Source organism: Schistocerca gregaria, chromosome 9 (assembly GCF_023897955.1).
Source record: "Schistocerca gregaria isolate iqSchGreg1 chromosome 9, iqSchGreg1.2, whole genome shotgun sequence".
NCBI lineage: Eukaryota > Metazoa > Arthropoda > Insecta > Orthoptera > Acrididae > Schistocerca > Schistocerca gregaria.
In genome coordinates, this window is record NC_064928.1 from 50,088,307 (window position 1) to 50,111,203 (window position 22,897).

The following is a 22,897-nucleotide window of genomic DNA, read 5'->3' on the forward strand; positions in this document are numbered from 1 at the left end:
TGGCACGTATAACGTCGAAAATAGAATTCGGACACCGCTCTGAGTAAGACCAACGTGTTGTCCACCCTCTAGACTTCAATGAGGTTAAGCCGCGATACCTAAGACAGATCTGCACTCGATGACACCTCGATAACAGCCGGTCCCCACACTTACATCTTGCTCTCCTTACGTCAGTATACATCATATCAGTCTGTGACGCTGGCTTTGCAACATCTTGCGTGCCTTTAGGTTCGCCGCGACCAACACTTACCATGCACTGACCACAAAAAATGTAGGCGCCGCGGCTTGAACCCTGGGCCTTTCACATGCCAAGCGAACGCTCTACCAACTGAGCTACGCCCCATGCACGAGCAAGCTGCGCTATTCCCCATTGTTTGCGACTCAGATGCGCACGGACACGATGGTTGGTTGGTTTGTAGCGGTGAAGGGAGCAGAGTACAAAGGCGCGGACCCGTTCATATACACAAAAGTTCCAAGTAGTTTCGATGCTCTGGTATTACAAATGCAAATTCCGTCTGTTTTTAACGTCTTAAATTGAAAGAGCCGTCACAAATTGCTCCGTTTTCACTCATTGTAGACAATTATACAGCACCTGAGGTAACAAACACATCTCGAGAACCATTGTGCACTACATTATTTATGCCAACTCAGTGCCTCGCTCTTTACTACTGTGTACCAATCTTGTCGTCCAACTGCAAAACACTGGGCCACAACAAGTTTCCGCGTCTCCATTGCACTGCACATACTACGAAACGCTCCCCAAACTTGGCACTCACCCTCGCAGCCGACTTTTCCGACTTTCCACGACGCTCACGCAACGCTCACGCTAGTGACAGCATTATTTATAGTTCGACGTCGCGCCAAAGCGAATGAGCACAATTCGCCTACGGCTTAGGCCGCCCTCCTAGTGTGGCTGCTCGGTGTCTGCAGGCAGCGAGGGTCTGCAAGCTTCCTGTGTTCGCACCTATGTCACCTGTGCTTGCTTGTCAGAGACAGACTATCGCAAAACATACAACTCACTCCATGAATTGATTGCTACGGCATCTGTTATCAGCAGTCACAACTAACAACACCAGGAGCAGCTGACTGCACGCAAAGAATAGGAATGTGCAGTGGGATTTACGTGAACTCGGCGCAAGCTTGTATCTTCCTAGACACATCTGCTGGCTGTGAAGTATTCCACTTGCATATCAAGGTGCGCATGTAGGTGTGTTAAAAATCCTGCAGGCACTGGGTATTGATCCCAGTACCTCTCGCATACTAAGCGAGCGCTCTACCATCTGAGCTACGCCCGCCCCCCCGAAGACTAGTGGTGCTACATACAGCCATATAGACGACACAGACCCTTGCACTCCCATTATTCAGCAGACAAACACTACTCTCTATGTATCCGTTAGGGTGTCTTTCAGGTTTCGTGCATTCTGTATCGAATCGTAGTTGCCAAAATGAAAGTGGCACGTATAACGTCGAAAATAGAATTCGGACACCGCTCTGAGTAAGACCAACGTGTTGTCCACCCTCTAGACTTCAATGAGGTTAAGCCGCGATACCTAAGACAGATCTGCACTCGATGACACCTCGATAACAGCCGGTCCCCACACTTACATCTTGCTCTCCTTACGTCAGTATACATCATATCAGTCTGTGACGCTGGCTTTGCAACATCTTGCGTGCCTTTAGGTTCGCCGCGACCAACACTTACCATGCACTGACCACAAAAAATGGAGGCGCCGCGGCTTGAACCCTGGACCTTTCACATGCCAAGCGAACGCTCTACCAACTGAGCTACGCCCCAGCACGAGCAAACTGCGCTATTCCCCATTGTTTGCGACTCAGATGCGCACGGACACGATGGTTGGTTGGTTTGTAGCGGTGAAGGGAGCAGAGTACAAAGGCGCGGACCCGTTCATATACACAAAAGTTCCAAGTAGTTTCGATGCTCTGGTATTACAAATGCAAATTCCGTCTGTTTTTAACGTCTTAAATTGAAAGAGCCGTCACAAATTGCTCCGTTTTCACTCATTGTAGACAATTATACAGCACCTGAGGTAACAAACACATCTCGAGAACCATTGTGCACTACATTATTTATGCCAACTCAGTGCCTCGCTCTTTACTACTGTGTACCAATCTTGTCGTCCAACTGCAAAACACTGGGCCACAACAAGTTTCCGCGTCTCCATTGCACTGCGCATACTACGAAACGCTCCCCAAACTTGGCACTCACCCTCGCAGCCGACTTTTCCGACTTTCCACGACGCTCACGCAACGCTCACGCTAGTGACAGCATTATTTATAGTTCGACGTCGCGCCAAAGCGAATGAGCACAATTCGCCTACGGCTTAGGCCGCCCTCCTAGTGTGGCTGCTCGGTGTCTGCAGGCAGCGAGGGTCTGCAAGCTTCCTGTGTTCGCACCTATGTCACCTGTGCTTGCTTGTCAGAGACAGACTATCGCAAAACATACAACTCACTCCATGAATTGATTGCTACGGCATCTGTTATCAGCAGTCACAACTAACAACACCAGGAGCAGCTGACTGCACGCAAAGAATAGGAATGTGCAGTGGGATTTACATGAACTCGGCGCAAGCTTGTATCTTCCTAGACACATCTGCTGGCTGTGAAGTATTCCACTTGCAATTCAAGGTGCGCATGTAGGTGTGTTAAAAATCCTGCAGGCACTGGGTATTGATCCCAGTACCTCTCGCATACTAAGAGAGCGCTCTACCATCTGAGCTACGCCCGCCCGCCCCCCCCCCCCCCCCCCAAGACTAATGGTGCTACATACAGCCATATAGACGACACAGACCCGTGCACTCCCATTATTCAGCAGACAAACACTACTCTCTATGTATCCGTTAGGGTGTCTTTCAGGTTTCGTGCATTCTGTATCGAATCGTAGTTGCCAAAATGAAAGTGGCACGTATAACGTCGAAAATAGAATTCGGACACCGCTCTGAGTAAGACCAACGTGTTGTCCACCCTCTAGACTTCAATGAGGTTAAGCCGCGATACCTAAGACAGATCTGCACTCGATGACACCTCGATAACAGCCGGTCCCCACACTTACATCTTGCTCTCCTTACGTCAGTATACATCATATCAGTCTGTGACGCTGGCTTTGCAACATCTTGCGTGCCTTTAGGTTCGCCGCGACCAACACTTACCATGCACTGACCACAAAAAATGGAGGCCCCGCGGCTTGAACCCTGGACCTTACACATGCCAAGCGAACGCTCTACCAACTGAGCTACGCCCCATGCACGAGCAAACTGCGCTATTCCCCATTCTTTGCGACTCAGATGCGCACGGACACGATGGTTGGTTTGTTTCTAGCGGTGAAGGGAGCAGAGTACAAAGGCGCGGACCCGTTCATATACACAAAAGTTCCAAGTAGTTTCGATGCTCTGGTATTACAAATGCAAATTCCGTCTGTTTTTAACGTCTTAAATTGAAAGAGCCGTCACAAATTGCTCCGTTTTCACTCATTGTAGACAATTATACAGCACCTGAGGTAACAAACACATCTCGAGAACCATTGTGCACTACATTATTTATGCCAACTCAGTGCCTCGCTCTTTACTACTGTGTACCAATCTTGTCGTCCAACTGCAAAACACTGGGCCACAACAAGTTTCCGCGTCTCCATTGCACTGCGCATACTACGAAACGCTCCCCAAACTTGGCACTCACCCTCGCAGCCGACTTTTCCGACTTTCCACGACGCTCACGCAACGCTCACGCTAGTGACAGCATTATTTATAGTTCGACGTCGCGCCAAAGCGAATGAGCACAATTCGCCTACGGCTTAGGCCGCCCTCCTAGTGTGGCTGCTCGGTGTCTGCAGGCAGCGAGGGTCTGCAAGCTTCCTGTGTTCGCACCTATGTCACCTGTGCTTGCTTGTCAGAGACAGACTATCGCAAAACATACAACTCACTCCATGAATTGATTGCTACGGCATCTGTTATCAGCAGTCACAACTAACAACACCAGGAGCAGCTGACTGCACGCAAAGAATAGGAATGTGCAGTGGGATTTACGTGAACTCGGCGCAAGCTTGTATCTTCCTAGACACATCTGCTGGCTGTGAAGTATTCCACTTGCATATCAAGGTGCGCATGTAGGTGTGTTAAAAATCCTGCAGGCACTGGGTATTGATCCCAGTACCTCTCGCATACTAAGCGAGCGCTCTACCATCTGAGCTACGCCCGCCCCCCCGAAGGCTAGTGGTGCTACATACAGCCATATAGACGACACAGACCCTTGCACTCCCATTATTCAGCAGACAAACACTACTCTCTATGTATCCGTTAGGGTGTCTTTCAGGTTTCGTGCATTCTGTATCGAATCGTAGTTGCCAAAATGAAAGTGGCACGTATAACGTCGAAAATAGAATTCGGACACCGCTCTGAGTAAGACCAACGTGTTGTCCACCCTCTAGACTTCAATGAGGTTAAGCCGCGATACCTAAGACAGATCTGCACTCGATGACACCTCGATAACAGCCGGTCCCCGCACTTACATCTTGCTCTCCTTACGTCAGTATACATCATATCAGTCTGTGACGCTGGCTTTGCAACATCTTGCGTGCCTTTAGGTTCGCCGCGACCAACACTTACTATGGACTGACCACAAAAAATGGAGGCGCCGCGGCTTGAACCCTGGACCTTTCACATGCCAAGCGAACGCTCTACCAACTGAGCTACGCCCCATGCACGAGCAAACTGCGCTATTCCCCATTGTTTGCGACTCAGATGCGCACGGACACGATGGTTGGTTGGTTTGTAGCGGTGAAGGGAGCAGAGTACAAAGGCGCGGACCCGTTCATATACACAAAAGTTCCAAGTAGTTTCGATGCTCTGGTATTACAAATGCAAATTCCGTCTGTTTTTAACGTCTTAAATTGAAAGAGCCGTCACAAATTGCTCCGTTTTCACTCATTGTAGACAATTATACAGCACCTGAGGTAACAAACACATCTCGAGAACCATTGTGCACTACATTATTTATGCCAACTCAGTGCCTCGCTCTTTACTACTGTGTACCAATCTTGTCGTCCAACTGCAAAACACTGGGCCACAACAAGTTTCCGCGTCTCCATTGCACTGCGCATACTACGAAACGCTCCCCAAACTTGGCACTCACCCTCGCAGCCGACTTTTCCGACTTTCCACGACGCTCACGCAACGCTCACGCTAGTGACAGCATTATTTATAGTTCGACGTCGCGCCAAAGCGAATGAGCACAATTCGCCTACGGCTTAGGCCGCCCTCCTAGTGTGGCTGCTCGGTGTCTGCAGGCAGCGAGGGTCTGCAAGCTTCCTGTGTTCGCACCTATGTCACCTGTGCTTGCTTGTCAGAGACAGACTATCGCAAAACATACAACTCACTCCATGAATTGATTGCTACGGCATCTGTTATCAGCAGTCACAACTAACAACACCAGGAGCAGCTGACTGCACGCAAAGAATAGGAATGTGCAGTGGGATTTACATGAACTCGGCGCAAGCTTTTATCTTCCTAGACACATCTGCTGGCTGTGAAGTATTCCACTTGCATATCAAGGTGCGCATGTAGGTGTGTTAAAAATCCTGCAGGCACTGGGTATTGATCCCAGTACCTCTCGCATACTAAGAGAGCGCTCTACCATCTGAGCTACGCCCGCCCCCCCCCCGAAGACTAATGGTGCTACATACAGCCATATAGACGACACAGACCCGTGCACTCCCATTATTCAGCAGACAAACACTACTCTCTATGTATCCGTTAGGGTGTCTTTCAGGTTTCGTGCATTCTGTATCGAATCGTAGTTGCCAAAATGAAAGTGGCACGTATAACGTCGAAAATAGAATTCGGACACCGCTCTGAGTAAGACCAACGTGTTGTCCACCCTCTAGACTTCAATGAGGTTAAGCCGCGATACCTAAGACAGATCTGCACTCGATGACACCTCGATAACAGCCGGTCCCCACACTTACATCTTGCTCTCCTTACGTCAGTATACATCATATCAGTCTGTGACGCTGGCTTTGCAACATCTTGCGTGCCTTTAGGTTCGCCGCGACCAACACTTACCATGCACTGACCACAAAAAATGGAGGCGCCGCGGCTTGAACCCTGGACCTTACACATGCCAAGCGAACGCTCTACCAACTGAGCTACGCCCCATGCACGAGCAAAATGCGCTATTCCCCATTCTTTGCGACTCAGATGCGCACGGACACGATGGTTGGTTTGTTTCTAGCGGTGAAGGGAGCAGAGTACAAAGGCGCGGACCCGTTCATATACACAAAAGTTCCAAGTAGTTTCGATGCTCTGGTATTACAAATGCAAATTCCGTCTGTTTTTAACGTCTTAAATTGAAAGAGCCGTCACAAATTGCTCCGTTTTCACTCATTGTAGACAATTATACAGCACCTGAGGTAACAAACACATCTCGAGAACCATTGTGCACTACATTATTTATGCCAACTCAGTGCCTCGCTCTTTACTACTGTGTACCAATCTTGTCGTCCAACTGCAAAACACTGGGCCACAACAAGTTTCCGCGTCTCCATTGCACTGCGCATACTACGAAACGCTCCCCAAACTTGGCACTCACCCTCGCAGCCGACTTTTCCGACTTTCCACGACGCTCACGCAACGCTCACGCTAGTGACAGCATTATTTATAGTTCGACGTCGCGCCAAAGCGAATGAGCACAATTCGCCTACGGCTTAGGCCGCCCTCCTAGTGTGGCTGCTCGGTGTCTGCAGGCAGCGAGGGTCTGCAAGCTTCCTGTGTTCGCACCTATGTCACCTGTGCTTGCTTGTCAGAGACAGACTATCGCAAAACATACAACTCACTCCATGAATTGATTGCTACGGCATCTGTTATCAGCAGTCACAACTAACAACACCAGGAGCAGCTGACTGCACGCAAAGAATAGGAATGTGCAGTGGGATTTACGTGAACTCGGCGCAAGCTTGTATCTTCCTAGACACATCTGCTGGCTGTGAAGTATTCCACTTGCATATCAAGGTGCGCATGTAGGTGTGTTAAAAATCCTGCAGGCACTGGGTATTGATCCCAGTACCTCTCGCATACTAAGCGAGCGCTCTACCATCTGAGCTACGCCCGCACCCCCAAAGACTAATGGTGCTACATACAGCCATATAGACGACACAGACCCGTGCACTCCCATTATTCAGCAGACAAACACTACTCTCTATGTATCCGTTAGGGTGTCTTTCAGGTTTCGTGCATTCTGTATCGAATCGTAGTTGCCAAAATGAAAGTGGCACGTATAACGTCGAAAATAGAATTCGGACACCGCTCTGAGTAAGACCAACGTGTTGTCCACCCTCTAGACTTCAATGAGGTTAAGCCGCGATACCTAAGACAGATCTGCACTCGATGACACCTCGATAACAGCCGGTCCCCACACTTACATCTTGGTCTCCTTACGTCAGTATACATCATATCAGTCTGTGACGCTGGCTTTGCAACATCTTGCGTGCCTTTAGGTTCGCCGCGACCAACACTTACCATGCACTGACCACAAAAAATGGAGGCGCCGCGGCTTGAACCCTGGACCTTACACATGCCAAGCGAACGCTCTACCAACTGAGCTACGCCCCATGCACGAGCAAACTGCGCTATTCCCCATTCTTTGCGACTCAGATGCGCACGGACACGATGGTTGGTTTGTTTCTAGCGGTGAAGGGAGCAGAGTACAAAGGCGCGGACCCGTTCATATACACAAAAGTTCCAAGTAGTTTCGATGCTCTGGTATTACAAATGCAAATTCCGTCTGTTTTTAACGTCTTAAATTGAAAGAGCCGTCACAAATTGCTCCGTTTTCACTCATTGTAGACAATTATACAGCACCTGAGGTAACAAACACATCTCGAGAACCATTGTGCACTACATTATTTATGCCAACTCAGTGCCTCGCTCTTTACTACTGTGTACCAATCTTGTCGTCCAACTGCAAAACACTGGGCCACAACAAGTTTCCGCGTCTCCATTGCACTGCGCATACTACGAAACGCTCCCCAAACTTGGCACTCACCCTCGCAGCCGACTTTTCCGACTTTCCACGACGCTCACGCTAGTGACAGCATTATTTATAGTTCGACGTCGCGCCAAAGCGAATGAGCACAATTCGCCTACGGCTTAGGCCGCCCTCCTAGTGTGGCTGCTCGGTGTCTGCAGGCAGCGAGGGTCTGCAAGCTTCCTGTGTTCGCACCTATGTCACCTGTGCTTGCTTGTCAGAGACAGACTATCGCAAAACATACAACTCACTCCATGAATTGATTGCTACGGCATCTGTTATCAGCAGTCACAACTAACAACACCAGGAGCAGCTGACTGCACGCAAAGAATAGGAATGTGCAGTGGGATTTACGTGAACTCGGCGCAAGCTTGTATCTTCCTAGACACATCTGCTGGCTGTGAAGTATTCCACTTGCATATCAAGGTGCGCATGTAGGTGTGTTAAAAATTCTGCAGGCACTGGGTATTGATCCCAGTACCTCTCACATACTAAGCGAGCGCTCTACCATCTGAGCTACGCCCGCCCCCCCGTAGACTAATGGTGCTACATACAGCCATATAGACGACACAGACACTTGCACTCCCATTATTCAGCAGACAAACACTACTCTCTATGTATCCGTTAGGGTGTCTTTCAGGTTTCGTGCATTCTGTATCGAATCGTAGTTGCCAAAATGAAAGTGGCACGTATAACGTCGAAAATAGAATTCGGACACCGCTCTGAGTAAGACCAACGTGTTGTCCACCCTCTAGACTTCAATGAGGTTAAGCCGCGATACCTAAGACAGATCTGCACTCGATGACACCTCGATAACAGCCGGTCCCCACACTTACATCTTGCTCTCCTTACGTCAGTATACATCATATCAGTCTGTGACGCTGGCTTTGCAACATCTTGCGTGCCTTTAGGTTCGCCGCGACCAACACTTACCATGCACTGACCACAAAAAATGGAGGCGCCGCGGCTTGAACCCTGGACCTTTCACATGCCAAGCGAACGCTCTACCACCTGAGCTACGCCCCATGCACGAGCAAACTGCGCTATTCCCCATTGTTTGCGACTCAGATGCGCACGGACACGATGGTTGGTTTGTTTGTAGCGGTGGAGGGAGCAGAGTACAAAGGCGCGGACCCGTTCATATACACAAAAGTTCCAAGTAGTTTCGATGCTCTGGTATTACAAATGCAAATTCCGTCTGTTTTTAACGTCTTAAATTGAAAGAGCCGTCACAAATTGCTCCGTTTTCACTCATTGTAGACAATTATACAGCACCTGAGGTAACAAACACATCTCGAGAACCATTGTGCACTACATTATTTATGCCAACTCAGTGCCTCGCTCTTTACTACTGTGTACCAATCTAGTCGTCCAACTGCAAAACACTGGGCCACAACAAGTTTCCGCGTCTCCATTGCACTGCGCATACTACGAAACGCTCCCCAAACTTGGCACTCACCCTCGCAGCCGACTTTTCCGACTTTCCACGACGCTCACGCAACGCTCACGCTAGTGACAGCATTATTTATAGTTCGACGTCGCGCCAAAGCGAATGAGCACAATTCGCCTACGGCTTAGGCCGCCCTCCTAGTGTGGCTGCTCGTTGTCTGCAGGCAGCGAGGGTCAGCAAGCTTCCTGTGTTCGCACCTATGTCACCTGTGCTTGCTTGTCAGAGACAGACTATCGCAAAACATACAACTCACTCCATGAATTGATTGCTACGGCATCTGTTATCAGCAGTCACAACTAACAACACCAGTAGCAGCTGACTGCACGCAAAGAATAGGAATGTGCAGTGGGATTTACGTGAACTCTGCGCAAGCTTGTATCTTCCTAGACACATCTGCTGGCTGTGAAGTATTCCACTTGCATATCAAGGTGCGCATGTAGGTGTGTTAAAAATCCTGCAGGCACTGGGTATTGATCCCAGTACATCTCGCACACTAAGCGAGCGCTCTACCATCTGAGCTACGCCCGCCCCCCCGAAGACTAATGGTGCTACATACAGCCATATAGACGACACAGACCCTTGCACTCCCATTATTCAGCAGACAAACACTACTCTCTATGTATCCGTTAGGGTGTCTTTCAGGTTTCGTGCATTTTTTATCGAATCGTAGTTGCCAAAATGAAAGTGGCACGTATAACGTCGAAAATAGAATTCGGACACCGCTCTGAGTAAGACCAACGTGTTGTCCACCCTCTAGACTTCAATGAGGTTAAGCCGCGATACCTAAGACAGATCTGCACTCGATGACACCTCGATAACAGCCGGTCCCCACACTTACATCTTGCTCTCCTTACGTCAGTATACATCATATCAGTCTGTGACGCTGGCTTTGCAACATCTTGCGTGCCTTTAGGTTCGCCGCGACCAACACTTACCATGCACTGACCACAAAAAATGGAGGCGCCGCGGCTTGAACCCTGGACCTTTCACATGCCAAGCGAACGCTCTACCAACTGAGCTACGCCCCATGCACGAGCAAACTGCGCTATTCCCCATTGTTTGCGACTCAGATGCGCACGGACACGATGGTTGGTTTGTTTGTAGCGGTGAAGGGAGCAGAGTACAAAGGCGCGGACCCGTTCATATACACAAAAGTTTTAAGTAGTTTCGATGCTCTGGTATTACAAATGCAAATTCCGTCTGTTTTTAACGTCTTAAATTGAAAGAGCCGTCACAAATTGCTCCGTTTTCACTCATTGTAGACAATTATACAGCACCTGAGGTAACAAACACATCTCGAGAACCATTGTGCACTACATTATTTATGCCAACTCAGTGCCTCGCTCTTTACTACTGTGTACCAATCTTGTCGTCCAACTGCAAAACACTGGGCCACAACAAGTTTCCGCGTCTCCATTGCACTGCGCATACTACGAAACGCTCCCCAAACTTGGCACTCACCCTCGCAGCCGACTTTTCCGACTTTCCACGACGCTCACGCAACGCTCACGCTAGTGACAGCATTATTTATAGTTCGACGTCGCGCCAAAGCGAATGAGCACAATTCGCCTACGGCTTAGGCCGCCCTCCTAGTGTGGCTGCTCGGTGTCTGCAGGCAGCGAGGGTCTGCAAGCTTCCTGTGTTCGCACCTATGTCACCTGTGCTTGCTTGTCAGAGACAGACTATCGCAAAACATACAACTCACTCCATGAATTGATTGCTACGGCATCTGTTATCAGCAGTCACAACTAACAACACCAGGAGCAGCTGACTGCACGCAAAGAATAGGAATGTGCAGTGGGATTTACGTGAACTCGGCGCAAGCTTGTATCTTCCTAGACACATCTGCTGGCTGTGAAGTATTCCACTTGCATATCAAGGTGCGCATGTAGGTGTGTTAAAAATCCTGCAGGCACTGGGTATTGATCCCAGTACCCCTCGCATACTAAGCGAGCGGTCTACCATCTGAGCTACGCCCGCCCCCCCGTAGACTAATGGTGCTACATACAGCCATATAGACGACACAGACCCTTGCACTCCCATTATTCAGCAGACAAACACTACTCTCTATGTATCCGTTAGGGTGTCTTTCAGGTTTCGTGCATTTTGTATCGAATCGTAGTTGCCAAAATGAAAGTGGCACGTATAACGTCGAAAATAGAATTCGGACACCGCTCTGAGTAAGACCAACGTGTTGTCCACCCTCTAGACTTCAATGAGGTTAAGCCGCGATACCTAAGACAGATCTGCACTCGATGACACCTCGATAACAGCCGGTCCCCACACTTACATCTTGCTCTCCTTACGTCAGTATACATCATATCAGTCTGTGACGCTGGCTTTGCAACATCTTGCGTGCCTTTAGGTTCGCCGCGACCAACACTTACCATGCACTGACCACAAAAAATGGAGGCGCCGCGGCTTGAACCCTGGACCTTTCACATGCTAAGCGAACGCTCTACCAACTGAGCTACGCCCCATGCACGAGCAAACTGCGCTATTCCCCATTGTTTGCGACTCAGATGCGCACGGACACGATGGTTGGTTGGTTTGTAGCGGTGAAGGGAGCAGAGTACAAAGGCGCGGACCCGTTCATATACACAAAAGTTTTAAGTAGTTTCGATGCTCTGGTATTACAAATGCAAATTCCGTCTGTTTTTAACGTCTTAAATTGAAAGAGCCGTCACAAATTGCTCCGTTTTCACTCATTGTAGACAATTATACAGCACCTGAGGTAACAAACACATCTCGAGAACCATTGTGCACTACATTATTTATGCCAACTCAGTGCCTCGCTCTTTACTACTGTGTACCAATCTTGTTGTCCAACTGCAAAACACTGGGCCACAACAAGTTTCCGCGTCTCCATTGCACTGCGCATACTACGAAACGCTCCTCAAACTTGGCACTCACCCTCACAGCCGACTTTTCCGACTTTCCACGACGCTCACGCAACGCTCACGCTAGTGACAGCATTATTTATAGTTCGACGTCGCGCCAAAGCGAATGAGCACAATTCGCCTACGGCTTAGGCCGCCCTCCTAGTGTGGCTGCTCGGTGTCTGCAGGCAGCGAGGGTCTGCAAGCTTCCTGTGTTCGCACCTATGTCACCTGTGCTTGCTTGTCAGAGACAGACTATCGCAAAACATACAACTCACTCCATGAATTGATTGCTACGGCATCTGTTATCAGCAGTCACAACTAACAACACCAGGAGCAGCTGACTGCACGCAAAGAATAGGAATGTGCAGTGGGATTTACGTGAACTCGGCGCAAGCTTGTATCTTCCTAGACACATCTGCTGGCTGTGAAGTATTCCACTTGCATATCAAGGTGCGCATGTAGGTGTGTTAAAAATCCTGCAGGCACTGGGTATTGATCCCAGTACCCCTCGCATACTAAGCGAGCGGTCTACCATCTGAGCTACGCCCGCCCCCCCGTAGACTAATGGTGCTACATACAGCCATATAGACGACACAGACCCTTGCACTCCCATTATTCAGCAGACAAACACTACTCTCTATGTATCCGTTAGGGTGTCTTTCAGGTTTCGTGCATTTTGTATCGAATCGTAGTTGCCAAAATGAAAGTGGCACGTATAACGTCGAAAATAGAATTCGGACACCGCTCTGAGTAAGACCAACGTGTTGTCCACCCTCTAGACTTCAATGAGGTTAAGCCGCGATACCTAAGACAGATCTGCACTCGATGACACCTCGATAACAGCCGGTCCCCACACTTACATCTTGCTCTCCTTACGTCAGTATACATCATATCAGTCTGTGACGCTGGCTTTGCAACATCTTGCGTGCCTTTAGGTTCGCCGCGACCAACACTTACCATGCACTGACCACAAAAAATGGAGGCGCCGCGGCTTGAACCCTGGACCTTTCACATGCTAAGCGAACGCTCTACCAACTGAGCTACGCCCCATGCACGAGCAAACTGCGCTATTCCCCATTGTTTGCGACTCAGATGCGCACGGACACGATGGTTGGTTGGTTTGTAGCGGTGAAGGGAGCAGAGTACAAAGGCGCGGACCCGTTCATATACACAAAAGTTTTAAGTAGTTTCGATGCTCTGGTATTACAAATGCAAATTCCGTCTGTTTTTAACGTCTTAAATTGAAAGAGCCGTCACAAATTGCTCCGTTTTCACTCATTGTAGACAATTATACAGCACCTGAGGTAACAAACACATCTCGAGAACCATTGTGCACTACATTATTTATGCCAACTCAGTGCCTCGCTCTTTACTACTGTGTACCAATCTTGTTGTCCAACTGCAAAACACTGGGCCACAACAAGTTTCCGCGTCTCCATTGCACTGCGCATACTACGAAACGCTCCTCAAACTTGGCACTCACCCTCACAGCCGACTTTTCCGACTTTCCACGACGCTCACGCAACGCTCACGCTAGTGACAGCATTATTTATAGTTCGACGTCGCGCCAAAGCGAATGAGCACAATTCGCCTACGGCTTAGGCCGCCCTCCTAGTGTGGCTGCTCGGTGTCTGCAGGCAGCGAGGGTCTGCAAGCTTCCTGTGTTCGCACCTATGTCACCTGTGCTTGCTTGTCAGAGACAGACTATCGCAAAACATACAACTCACTCCATGAATTGATTGCTACGGCATCTGTTATCAGCAGTCACAACTAACAACACCAGGAGCAGCTGACTGCACACAAAGAATAGGAATGTGCAGTGGGATTTACGTGAACTCGGCGCAAGCTTGTATCTTCCTAGACACATCTGCTGGCTGTGAAGTATTCCACTTGCATATCAAGGTGCGCATGTAGGTGTGTTAAAAATCCTGCAGGCACTGGGTATTGATCCCAGTACCTCTCGCATACTAAGCGAGCGCTCTACCATCTGAGCTACGCCCGCCCCCCCCGTAGACTAATGGTGCTACATGCAGCCATATAGACGACACAGACCCTTGCACTCCCATTATTCAGCAGACAAACACTACTCTCTATGTATCCGTTAGGGTGTCTTTCAGGTTTCGTGCATTCTGTATCGAATCGTAGTTGCCAAAATGAAAGTGGCACGTATAACGTCGAAAATAGAATTCGGACACCGCTCTGAGTAAGACCAACGTGTTGTCCACCCTCTAGACTTCAATGAGGTTAAGCAGCGATACCTAAGACAGATCTGCACTCGATGACACCTCGATAACAGCCGGTCCCCACACTTACATCTTGCTCTCCTTACGTCAGTATACATCATATCAGTCTGTGACGCTGGCTTTGCAACATCTTGCGTGCCTTTAGGTTCGCCGCGACCAACACTTACCATGCACTGACCACAAAAAATGGAGGCGCCGCGGCTTGAACCCTGGACCTTTCACATGCCAAGCGAACGCTCTACCAACTGAGCTACGCCCCATGCACGAGCAAACTGCGATATTCCCCATTGTTTGCGACTCAGATGCGCACGGACACGATGGTTGGTTTGTTTGTAGCGGTGAAGGGAGCAGAGTACAAAGGCGCGGACCCGTTCATATACACAAAAGTTTTAAGTAGTTTCGATGCTCTGGTATTACAAATGCAAATTCCGTCTGTTTTTAACGTCTTAAATTGAAAGAGCCGTCACAAATTGCTCCGTTTTCACTCATTGTAGACAATTATACAGCACCTGAGGTAACAAACACATCTCGAGAACCATTGTGCACTACATTATTTATGCCAACTCAGTGCCTCGCTCTTTACTACTGTGTACCAATCTTGTCGTCCAACTGCAAAACACTGGGCCACAACAAGTTTCCGCGTCTCCATTGCACTGCACATACTACGAAACGCTCCCCAAACTTGGCACTCACCCTCGCAGCCGACTTTTCCGACTTTCCACGACGCTCACGCAACGCTCACGCTAGTGACAGCATTATTTATAGTTCGACGTCGCGCCAAAGCGAATGAGCACAATTCGCCTACGGCTTAGGCCGCCCTCCTAGTGTGGCTGCTCGGTGTCTGCAGGCAGCGAGGGTCTGCAAGCTTCCTGTGTTCGCACCTATGTCACCTGTGCTTGCTTGTCAGAGACAGACTATCGCAAAACATACAACTCACTCCATGAATTGATTGCTACGGCATCTGTTATCAGCAGTCACAACTAACAACACCAGGAGCAGCTGACTGCACGCAAAGAATAGGAATGTGCAGTGGGATTTACGTGAACTCGGCGCAAGCTTGTATCTTCCTAGACACATCTGCTGGCTGTGAAGTATTCCACTTGCATATCAAGGTGCGCATGTAGGTGTGTTAAAAATCCTGCAGGCACTGGGTATTGATCCCAGTACCTCTCGCATACTAAGCGAGCGCTCTACCATCTGAGCTACGCCCGCCCCCCCGAAGACTAATGGTGCTACATACAGCCATATAGACGACACAGACCCTTGCACTCCCATTATTCAGCAGACAAACACTACTCTCTATGTATCCGTTAGGGTGTCTTTCAGGTTTCGTGCATTCTGTATCGAATCGTAGTTGCCAAAATGAAAGTGGCACGTATAACGTCGAAAATAGAATTCGGACACCGCTCTGAGTAAGACCAACGTGTTGTCCACCCTCTAGACTTCAATGAGGTTAAGCCGCGATACCTAAGACAGATCTGCACTCGATGATACCTCGATAACAGCCGGTCCCCACACTTACATCTTGCTCTCCTTACGGCAGTATACATCATATCAGTCTGTGACGCTGGCTTTGCAACATCTTGCGTGCCTTTAGGTTCGCCGCGACCAACACTTACCATGCACTGACCACAAAAAATGGAGGCGCCGCGGCTTGAACCCTGGACCTTTCACATGCCAAGCGAACGCTCTACCAACTGAGCTACGCCCCATGCACGAGCAAACTGCGCTATTCCCCATTGTTTGCGACTCAGATGCGCACGGACACGATGGTTGGTTTGTTTGTAGCGGTGAAGGGAGCAGAGTACAAAGGCGCGGACCCGTTCATATACATAAAAGTTTTAAGTAGTTTCGATGCTCTGGTATTACAAATGCAAATTCCGTCTGTTTTTAACGTCTTAAATTGAAAGAGCCGTCACAAATTGCTCCGTTTTCACTCATTGTAGACAATTATACAGCACCTGAGGTAACAAACACATCTCGAGAACCATTGTGCACTACATTATTTATGCCAACTCAGTGCCTCGCTCTTTACTACTGTGTACCAATCTTGTCGTCCAACTGCAAAACACTGGGCCACAACAAGTTTCCGCGTCTCCATTGCACTGCACATACTACGAAACGCTCCCCAAACTTGGCACTCACCCTCGCAGCCGACTTTTCCGACTTTCCACGACGCTCACGCTAGTGACAGCATTATTTATAGTTCGACGTCGCGCCAAAGCGAATGAGCACAATTCGCCTACGGCTTAGGCCGCCCTCCTAGTGTGGCTGCTCGGTGTCTGCAGGCAGCGAGGGTCTGCAAGCTTCCTGTGTTCGCACCTATGTCACCTGTGCTTGCTTGTCAGAGACAGACTATCGCAAAACATACAACTCACTCCATGAATTGATTGCTACGGCATCTGTTATCAGCAGTCACAACTAACAACACCAGGAGCAGCTGACTGCACGCAAAGAATAGGAATGTGCAGTGGGATTTACGTGAACTCGGCGCAAGCTTGTATCTTCCTAGACACATCTGCTGGCTGTGAAGTATTCCACTTGCATATCAAGGTGCGCATGTAGGTGTGTTAAAAATCCTGCAGGCACTGGGTATTGATCCCAGTACCTCTCGCATACTAAGCGAGCGCTCTACCATCTGAGCTACGCCCGCCCCCCCCGTAGACTAATGGTGCTACATACAGCCATATAGACGACACAGACCCTTGCACTCCCATTATTCAGCAGACAAACACTACTCTCTATGTATCCGTTAGGGTGTCTTTCAGGTTTCGTGCATTCTGTATCGAATCGTAGTTGCCAAAATGAAAGTGGCACGTATAACGTCGAAAATAGAATTCGGACACCGCTCTGAGTAAGACCAACGTGTTGTCCACCCTCTAGACTTCAATGAGGTTAAGCCGCGATACCTAAGACAGATCTGCACTCGATGACACCTCGATAACAGCCGGTCCCCACACTTACATCTTGCTCTCCTTACGTCAGTATACATCATATCAGTCTGTGACGCTGGCTTTGCAACATCTTGCGTGCCTTTAGGTTCGCCGCGACCAACACTTACCATGCACTGACCACAAAAAATGGAGGCGCCGCGGCTTGAACCCTGGACCTTTCACATGCCAAGCGAACGCTCTACCAACTGAGCTACGCCCCATGCACGAGCAAACTGCGATATTCCCCATTGTTTGCGACTCAGATGCGCACGGACACGATGGTTGGTTTGTTTGTAGCGGTGAAGGGAGCAGAGTACAAAGGCGCGGACCCGTTCATATACACAAAAGTTTTAAGTAGTTTCGATGCTCTGGTATTACAAATGCAAATTCCGTCTGTTTTTAACGTCTTAAATTGAAAGAGCCGTCACAAATTGCTCCGTTTTCACTCATTGTAGACAATTATACAGCACCTGAGGTAACAAACACATCTCGAGAACCATTGTGCACTACATTATTTATGCCAACTCAGTGCCTCGCTCTTTACTACTGTGTACCAATCTTGTCGTCCAACTGCAAAACACTGGGCCACAACAAGTTTCCGCGTCTCCATTGCACTGCACATACTACGAAACGCTCCCCAAACTTGGCACTCACCCTCGCAGCCGACTTTTCCGACTTTCCACGACGCTCACGCAACGCTCACGCTAGTGACAGCATTATTTATAGTTCGACGTCGCGCCAAAGCGAATGAGCACAATTCGCCTACGGCTTAGGCCGCCCTCCTAGTGTGGCTGCTCGGTGTCTGCAGGCAGCGAGGGTCTGCAAGCTTCCTGTGTTCGCACCTATGTCACCTGTGCTTGCTTGTCAGAGACAGACTATCGCAAAACATACAACTCACTCCATGAATTGATTGCTACGGCATCTGTTATCAGCAGTCACAACTAACAACACCAGGAGCAGCTGACTGCACGCAAAGAATAGGAATGTGCAGTGGGATTTACGTGAACTCGGCGCAAGCTTGTATCTTCCTAGACACATCTGCTGGCTGTGAAGTATTCCACTTGCATATCAAGGTGCGCATGTAGGTGTGTTAAAAATCCTGCAGGCACTGGGTATTGATCCCAGTACCTCTCGCATACTAAGCGAGCGCTCTACCATCTGAGCTACGCCCGCCCCCCCGAAGACTAATGGTGCTACATACAGCCATATAGACGACACAGACCCTTGCACTCCCATTATTCAGCAGACAAACACTACTCTCTATGTATCCGTTAGGGTGTCTTTCAGGTTTCGTGCATTCTGTATCGAATCGTAGTTGCCAAAATGAAAGTGGCACGTATAACGTCGAAAATAGAATTCGGACACCGCTCTGAGTAAGACCAACGTGTTGTCCACCCTCTAGACTTCAATGAGGTTAAGCCGCGATACCTAAGACAGATCTGCACTCGATGATACCTCGATAACAGCCGGTCCCCACACTTACATCTTGCTCTCCTTACGGCAGTATACATCATATCAGTCTGTGACGCTGGCTTTGCAACATCTTGCGTGCCTTTAGGTTCGCCGCGACCAACACTTACCATGCACTGACCACAAAAAATGGAGGCGCCGCGGCTTGAACCCTGGACCTTTCACATGCCAAGCGAACGCTCTACCAACTGAGCTACGCCCCATGCACGAGCAAACTGCGAAATTCCCCATTGTTTGCGACTCAGATGCGCACGGACACGATGGTTGGTTTGTTTGTAGCGGTGAAGGGAGCAGAGTACAAAGGCGCGGACCCGTTCATATACATAAAAGTTTTAAGTAGTTTCGATGCTCTGGTATTACAAATGCAAATTCCGTCTGTTTTTAACGTCTTAAATTGAAAGAGCCGTCACAAATTGCTCCGTTTTCACTCATTGTAGACAATTATACAGCACCTGAGGTAACAAACACATCTCGAGAACCATTGTGCACTACATTATTTATGCCAACTCAGTGCCTCGCTCTTTACTACTGTGTACCAATCTTGTCGTCCAACTGCAAAACACTGGGCCACAACAAGTTTCCGCGTCTCCATTGCACTGCACATACTACGAAACGCTCCCCAAACTTGGCACTCACCCTCGCAGCCGACTTTTCCGACTTTCCACGACGCTCACGCTAGTGACAGCATTATTTATAGTTCGACGTCGCGCCAAAGCGAATGAGCACAATTCGCCTACGGCTTAGGCCGCCCTCCTAGTGTGGCTGCTCGGTGTCTGCAGGCAGCGAGGGTCTGCAAGCTTCCTGTGTTCGCACCTATGTCACCTGTGCTTGCTTGTCAGAGACAGACTATCGCAAAACATACAACTCACTCCATGAATTGATTGCTACGGCATCTGTTATCAGCAGTCACAACTAACAACACCAGGAGCAGCTGACTGCACGCAAAGAATAGGAATGTGCAGTGGGATTTACGTGAACTCGGCGCAAGCTTGTATCTTCCTAGACACATCTGCTGGCTGTGAAGTATTCCACTTGCATATCAAGGTGCGCATGTAGGTGTGTTAAAAATCCTGCAGGCACTGGGTATTGATCCCAGTACCTCTCGCATACTAAGCGAGCGCTCTACCATCTGAGCTACGCCCGCCCCCCCCGTAGACTAATGGTGCTACATACAGCCATATAGACGACACAGACCCTTGCACTCCCATTATTCAGCAGACAAACACTACTCTCTATGTATCCGTTAGGGTGTCTTTCAGGTTTCGTGCATTCTGTATCGAATCGTAGTTGCCAAAATGAAAGTGGCACGTATAACGTCGAAAATAGAATTCGGACACCGCTCTGAGTAAGACCAACGTGTTGTCCACCCTCTAGACTTCAATGAGGTTAAGCCGCGATACCTAAGACAGATCTGCACTCGATGACACCTCGATAACAGCCGGTCCCCACACTTACATCTTGCTCTCCTTACGTCAGTATACATCATATCAGTCTGTGACGCTGGCTTTGCAACATCTTGCGTGCCTTTAGGTTCGCCGCGACCAACACTTACCATGCACTGACCACAAAAAATGGAGGCGCCGCGGCTTGAACCCTGGACCTTTCACATGCCAAGCGAACGCTCTACCAACTGAGCTACGCCCCATGCACGAGCAAACTGCGCTATTCCCCATTGTTTGCGACTCAGATGCGCACGGACACGATGGTTGGTTTGTTTGTAGCGGTGGAGGGAGCAGAGTACAAAGGCGCGGACCCGTTCATATACACAAAAGTTCCAAGTAGTTTCGATGCTCTGGTATTACAAATGCAAATTCCGTCTGTTTTTAACGTCTTAAATTGAAAGAGCCGTCACAAATTGCTCCGTTTTCACTCATTGTAGACAATTATACAGCACCTGAGGTAACAAACACATCTCGAGAACCATTGTGCACTACATTATTTATGCCAACTCAGTGCCTCGCTCTTTACTACTGTGTACCAATCTTGTCGTCCAACTGCAAAACACTGGGCCACAACAAGTTTCCGCGTCTCCATTGCACTGCGCATACTACGAAACGCTCCCCAAACTTGGCACTCACCCTCACAGCCGACTTTTCCGACTTTCCACGACGCTCACGCAACGCTCACGCTAGTGACAGCATTATTTATAGTTCGACGTCGCGCCAAAGCGAATGAGCACAATTCGCCTACGGCTTAGGCCGCCCTCCTAGTGTGGCTGCTCGGTGTCTGCAGGCAGCGAGGGTCTGCAAGCTTCCTGTGTTCGCACCTATGTCACCTGTGCTTGCTTGTCAGAGACAGACTATCGCAAAACATACAACTCACTCCAAGAATTGATTGCTACGGCATCTGTTATCAGCAGTCACAACTAACAACACCAGGAGCAGCTGACTGCACGCAAAGAATAGGAATGTGCAGTGGGATTTACGTGAACTCGGCGCAAGCTTGTATCTTCCTAGACACATCTGCTGGCTGTGAAGTATTCCACTTTCATATCGAGGTGCGCATGTAGGTGTGTTAAAAATCCTGCAGGCACTGGGTATTGATCCCAGTACCTCTCGCATACTAAGCGAGCGCTCTACCATCTGAGCTACGCCCGCCCCCCCGTAGACTAATGGTGCTACATACAGCCATATAGACGACACAGACCCTTGCACTCCCATTATTCAGCAGACAAACACTACTCTCTATGTATCCGTTAGGGTGTCTTTCAGGTTTCGTGCATTCTGTATCGAATCGTAGTTGCCAAAATGAAAGTGGCACGTATAACGTCGAAAATAGAATTCGGACACCGCTCTGAGTAAGACCAACGTGTTGTCCACCCTCTAGACTTCAATGAGGTTAAGCCGCGATACCTAAGACAGATCTGCACTCGATGACACCTCGATAACAGCCGGTCCCCACACTTACATCTTGCTCTCCTTACGTCAGTATACATCATATCAGTCTGTGACGCTGGCTTTGCAACATCTTGCGTGCCTTTAGGTTCGCCGCGACCAACACTTACCATGCACTGACCACAAAAAATGGAGGCGCCGCGGCTTGAACCCTGGACCTTTCACATGCCAAGCGAACGCTCTACCAACTGAGCTACGCCCCATGCACGAGCAAACTGCGCTATTCCCCATTGTTTGCGACTCAGATGCGCACGGACACGATGGTTGGTTTGTTTGTAGCGGTGAAGGGAGCAGAGTACAAAGGCGCGGACCCGTTCATATACACAAAAGTTTTAAGTAGTTTCGATGCTCTGGTATTACAAATGCAAATTCCGTCTGTTTTTAACGTCTTAAATTGAAAGAGCCGTCACAAATTGCTCCGTTTTCACTCATTGTAGACAATTATACAGCACCTGAGGTAACAAAAACATCTCGAGAACCATTGTGCACTACATTATTTATGCCAACTCAGTGCCTCGCTCTTTACTACTGTGTACCAATCTTGTCGTCCAACTGCAAAACACTGGGCCACAACAAGTTTCCGCGTCTCCATTGCACTGCACATACTACGAAACGCTCCCCAAACTTGGCACTCACCCTCGCAGCCGACTTTTCCGACTTTCCACGACGCTCACGCTAGTGACAGCATTATTTATAGTTCGACGTCGCGCCAAAGCGAATGAGCACAATTCGCCTACGGCTTAGGCCACCCTCCTAGTGTGGCTGCTCGGTGTCTGCAGGCAGCGAGGGTCTGCAAGCTTCCTGTGTTCGCACCTATGTCACCTGTGCTTGCTTGTCAGAGACAGACTATCGCAAAACATACAACTCACTCCAAGAATTGATTGCTACGGCATCTGTTATCAGCAGCCACAACTAACAACACCAGGAGCAGCTGACTGCACGCAAAGAATAGGAATGTGCAGTGGGATTTACGTGAACTCGGCGCAAGCTT

General features: G+C 49.1%; 12 non-coding genes across 12 annotated transcripts; all 12 read right to left on the reverse strand.

The window, feature by feature from the left end:
- Positions 1 to 270: 270 nt before the first annotated feature.
- Positions 271 to 342, reverse strand: Trnaa-ggc (transfer RNA alanine (anticodon GGC)). Its single transcript has one exon. It is a non-coding gene; the product is annotated as a tRNA-Ala (tRNA).
- An 880-nt stretch (positions 343 to 1,222) lies between these two features.
- Positions 1,223 to 1,295, reverse strand: Trnat-agu (transfer RNA threonine (anticodon AGU)). Its single transcript has one exon. It is a non-coding gene; the product is annotated as a tRNA-Thr (tRNA).
- Positions 1,296 to 4,139: 2,844 nt separating this feature from the next.
- Positions 4,140 to 4,212, reverse strand: Trnat-agu (transfer RNA threonine (anticodon AGU)). The gene has a single exon. It is a non-coding gene; the product is annotated as a tRNA-Thr (tRNA).
- A 2,834-nt stretch (positions 4,213 to 7,046) lies between these two features.
- Trnat-agu (transfer RNA threonine (anticodon AGU)) lies at positions 7,047 to 7,119 on the reverse strand. Its single transcript has one exon. It is a non-coding gene; the product is annotated as a tRNA-Thr (tRNA).
- Positions 7,120 to 8,487: 1,368 nt separating this feature from the next.
- Trnat-agu (transfer RNA threonine (anticodon AGU)) lies at positions 8,488 to 8,560 on the reverse strand. The gene has a single exon. It is a non-coding gene; the product is annotated as a tRNA-Thr (tRNA).
- A 1,379-nt stretch (positions 8,561 to 9,939) lies between these two features.
- Trnat-agu (transfer RNA threonine (anticodon AGU)) lies at positions 9,940 to 10,012 on the reverse strand. The gene has a single exon. It is a non-coding gene; the product is annotated as a tRNA-Thr (tRNA).
- A 4,283-nt stretch (positions 10,013 to 14,295) lies between these two features.
- Trnat-agu (transfer RNA threonine (anticodon AGU)) lies at positions 14,296 to 14,368 on the reverse strand. Its single transcript has one exon. It is a non-coding gene; the product is annotated as a tRNA-Thr (tRNA).
- Positions 14,369 to 15,748: 1,380 nt separating this feature from the next.
- Positions 15,749 to 15,821, reverse strand: Trnat-agu (transfer RNA threonine (anticodon AGU)). The gene has a single exon. It is a non-coding gene; the product is annotated as a tRNA-Thr (tRNA).
- A 1,368-nt stretch (positions 15,822 to 17,189) lies between these two features.
- Positions 17,190 to 17,262, reverse strand: Trnat-agu (transfer RNA threonine (anticodon AGU)). The gene has a single exon. It is a non-coding gene; the product is annotated as a tRNA-Thr (tRNA).
- Positions 17,263 to 18,642: 1,380 nt separating this feature from the next.
- Trnat-agu (transfer RNA threonine (anticodon AGU)) lies at positions 18,643 to 18,715 on the reverse strand. Its single transcript has one exon. It is a non-coding gene; the product is annotated as a tRNA-Thr (tRNA).
- A 1,368-nt stretch (positions 18,716 to 20,083) lies between these two features.
- Positions 20,084 to 20,156, reverse strand: Trnat-agu (transfer RNA threonine (anticodon AGU)). Its single transcript has one exon. It is a non-coding gene; the product is annotated as a tRNA-Thr (tRNA).
- A 1,380-nt stretch (positions 20,157 to 21,536) lies between these two features.
- Positions 21,537 to 21,609, reverse strand: Trnat-agu (transfer RNA threonine (anticodon AGU)). Its single transcript has one exon. It is a non-coding gene; the product is annotated as a tRNA-Thr (tRNA).
- Between the last annotated feature and the right edge of the window lie 1,288 nt (positions 21,610 to 22,897).